Source organism: Phascolarctos cinereus, unplaced genomic scaffold (genome assembly GCF_003287225.1).
Source record: "Phascolarctos cinereus isolate Bilbo 61053 unplaced genomic scaffold, phaCin_HiC Scaffold_726;HRSCAF=1367, whole genome shotgun sequence".
NCBI lineage: Eukaryota > Metazoa > Chordata > Mammalia > Diprotodontia > Phascolarctidae > Phascolarctos > Phascolarctos cinereus.
In genome coordinates, this window is record NW_027556098.1 from 194138423 (window position 1) to 194142231 (window position 3809).

Genomic DNA, 3809 nt, shown 5'->3' on the forward strand with positions numbered 1-3809 from the left:
GTTCCCATATTGACTGACAGAGCTGTGAAATGACTGTGCTATTTACCATGTAGCTGTCTTCAAGCCAGGTCACATCCTCCCTTTACGATGATTTTTCCACCCACAAGAAGCCCATTTGATATGGGTCTTGGGCTCAGCTAAAACTTCAATCACAGAATGTTTCAAAATATAATTGGCACTTAGCACAGCTGCCAGAGAATGGTATTAAAAAAGTCACATTTGTAAATACAAAACCTAGAACTCTTCAATATAAAAAACACCAAATTAGCAGAACCCAAAGAAAATCATCATTCAAGAAGGAAGAGAATGGAAAGGAGAAGGAGAGAGAAAGGGAGAAGGGGGGGGAATAGGAAGGAAAGGGGAAAAGGAAGGAGAGAAGGAGAAGGGAAAGGAGAAGGGAAAGAAAAAGGGAAAGAAAGGGAGGGAGGAAGAAAGGAAGGAATGAGACAAAGAAAAAGAGAGAAGATAGTCTATACTATTAAGTAGTACGAAAATAGAATTTTTCTTCGTATTTTGGGTAGTTTAAAATATAAACACAGTATACATCTGTTTCTTTCTAAGTGAGAAGTTAGATCAAATAAAAGCCTATGTGATAGAAACACTAAAAATGTAATTATACACACACCTTTTTAATTTATTTTTTTTTAGTAGTTGCTTTCCTCCTACCTCTTACCCTCAAATTCTCAAATCTATTTACTTTTGACAGGCTATTCTAGAAATTAGAGCATATAATATTCCAAAAATGCAAATATTGCCTTTTAAAAGGATATAAACACCCACCAACATTTTTAATACTTCTGCTGTGCTTTGTGATTTGTTGCCAATTAGTTCTATGTGTGAGTGGGTGGGTATGTACAGATATACACATATTTATATATGTGCTTATCTGTATGTGTTCATGTATATTTAGGTATCAGGTTCCCAAATCTAGTAATTTCCTCTACCCCCACCCCAAATGCTGTACAACATCCTCTAACGTGTGGACAGCATTGTCATAAAAACATAAGTTTTATTAGAGTGGTTTGCATAATAAACTAATTTGTGGCTACATGAAAGCAACATTCCACACTATTCAACACCTCCATGGAGAGGATTCAAAGACAAATGGCCTGTTTACTCAAAGGGGAGGAAGGAGCTTTGGGGACTTGGAGAAAGACAAGCAGCAATTCAAGCTTAATAAATTTTTTTTTCTGCACAATTCATTTTCCAGGAGGAAATAAACAATGACAGCTTATGTTACAAAGGGCCACAGGACCAGGAAGGGAAAAAAAGAGGTCTTAGATTTAGCAAACCAGTTTTGAAAGGTTGCCCAGCCTTGTCCAGAGTGCCATCTTTGATACTGTGTACACAGTAGACTCTTAAAAAAGGTTTATTGAATGCTCACTTCGGCAGCACATACACTAAAAACTGGAATGATAACAAAGAAGATTAGCATGGCCTCTGCGCAAGGATGACAGGAAAACTCATGAAGTGTTCCATGTTTTTGGAAAAACAAACAAACAAAAAAACCCCAAAGACTTATTGAATACTAACCTGATCAATTTTTTCTCACTGAGTTAAAAAAAAAAAGACGTTCTTCTCTGTTTTAGTCCCTGAGCAAGGAATAAATCTTGGTAGATACCTATGAAATATTTATTTTTGTTGACCTGTTATCATTTCTCACACTGTGAGCCTACTTTGTCTCAGGAGTTTCAAGGAAATCTTGAGAACAATACAAGAAAACAAAAAAGAAAAACCCTATGCCTCATCATATCCTCAATCAAAGTTTAATATCACACACTGACTATTAACCACTCAAACTGATATTCTTTATTTGTTGACTCCAAAGAGGAAATTATTAGGAGAGAAATGAGAAACTTTTATGACTAAGCTACTCGCTGTGTGCAAGGCACTGTAGTACTGGATAGAGAACTAGTCCTGGAGTCAGGGAAACCTGATTTCACTTTGCAGGGCAACTGAGGGGTTCAGTGCCTTGCCCAAGATCACATGGCTAATTAGTGTCAAGTGTCTGAGGCTGCATTTGAACTCAGGTCCTCCTAACTCCAGTGCTTTAACCACTGTGCCACCTCGCTGCCCCAAGTAGAATCTGATTTCAAATTCCACCTTAGTAGCTGTGGGCAAGTTACTTAACCTCTGACTACCTCAGTTTAGTCATGTATAAAATGGGGGTAATAACATCACTTACTTCCCTGGGCTGTTGGGGGAAGAGATAATATTTGTAAAATGCTATATAAATGCTAACTATTATTAGGAGGCAGGGATAGGTATTATACATAGTATGCATACCATATACATATATGTATACACCCAACATTACTCTGATCTCAAGGACCTTAAAAAGACAGTTACATGATACAATAACTTAAGTACATATGAGAGGTATATGCAAAGTACAATGAGATATTTGAGGGAAGAGAGAGGAATGAGGGAAAGAGAAAGAGAGAGAGATCACATTCACATGAAAATGGAGTTAATCTTGGCTTTATGGAGGAAGTAGGACCTGTCAGATTTTAAATGAAGGGATGTCAATTGGGTGGTAGAGATTCGGAGAGTCTACTTGAGGCCAGAAAGACAAGAATGGGGCCTAAAAAATTCTCTAATTTAACTAGAAGTAGAGTTCATACAGGGGAGCAGTATGAGATAGAGCTGGTAATGTAGACCGGAGCCAGATTGAAGAGGGCTTTAAATGGCAGGACCAGTTTTTGCCTTATTTAGTGGGCAATGGAGGAGGAAATCCTCATGGTTTGAATAGAGGAGTGATATAATCCTATTAGAAAATATGCTTTTGAGTTCATGGAAGGAGGATTTTTCTTTGTTTCAGAAGACTATGCTGTAGATGCATTTATTTTTTGGACCTGTGATTTTATTGCCTTAGGGAATTACCCTTGAGGAAACTTTCTACCAATATAAGCTGGTAGGTATGTTGTAACTTATAGTCCTAGCTGCCTTAAAGTAGAGATTCTTAACCTCTAGCAGGCTATGTACCCCTTCTCAGAATAATGTTTTAAATGTATAAAATAAAATAAATAGGATTACAAAGGAAATAATATTGAAATAAAAATGTAATATTTCTCCATCCAAGTTCACAGACCCCTGAGAAATCTCTCTGTGGAACTCAGTTTAAGAACCTTTGCTTTAGAGAGATAGATACAGTTTAAAAATAAAGAAAACACCAAAAAAAAAATACATTTTTAAAAATTCAGATCTGTTTCCCTAGGAAAACTTTATGTGGCATATTTACTTATGTATTATTCTTGCATAAATATTCCCCTTTCCTCCCACATTTAAGAAAGACAGGAAAATATTTATTTAATTTCTTTATATATTCTTTTTATACTTTGAAAGAGCAATTATCAATGTGAGCAGAAACTTTTCTTACCTGAAGACACTTTGGACTAGTTAGGATAGTGAACAGGTTAAATTAAAGGAGCAACAGGCTGATGATTATTATTGCCTTTGTTGCTGTTGTCTCGGGGGCATCTAGTTGGCAAAGTGGGTAGAGCACAGGGCCTGGAGTCAGAAAGACTCATCTTCCTGAATTCAAATCTGGCCTCAGACTCTTGCTAGCTGTGTGATCCTAGACAAGTCACTTTAACCCTGTTTGGCTCCGTTTCCTCATCTGTCAAATGAACTGGAGAAGGAAATGGCAACCCACACTGGTATCTTTGCCAAGAAAACTCCAAATGGGGTCCTGAAGAATTGAACATGGCCCACCAACAACAAAAGCTCTCTTTTAAAAATATTATTATTGTCAAGGCAGCGGGAAAAGATAGCCAGTCAGCACCTACTCTTTTATCTTTATTTAGCTC

At 37.0% G+C, this 3809-nt stretch overlaps 1 non-coding gene across 1 annotated transcript; it reads left to right on the forward strand.

Annotated features, from left to right (window-relative positions):
- Window positions 1-1376: 1376 nt before the first annotated feature.
- Window positions 1377-1485, forward strand: LOC144454606 (U6 spliceosomal RNA). The gene has a single exon (XR_013483124.1). It is a non-coding gene; the product is annotated as a U6 spliceosomal RNA (small nuclear RNA).
- The last annotated feature ends 2324 nt before the right edge of the window (window positions 1486-3809 follow it).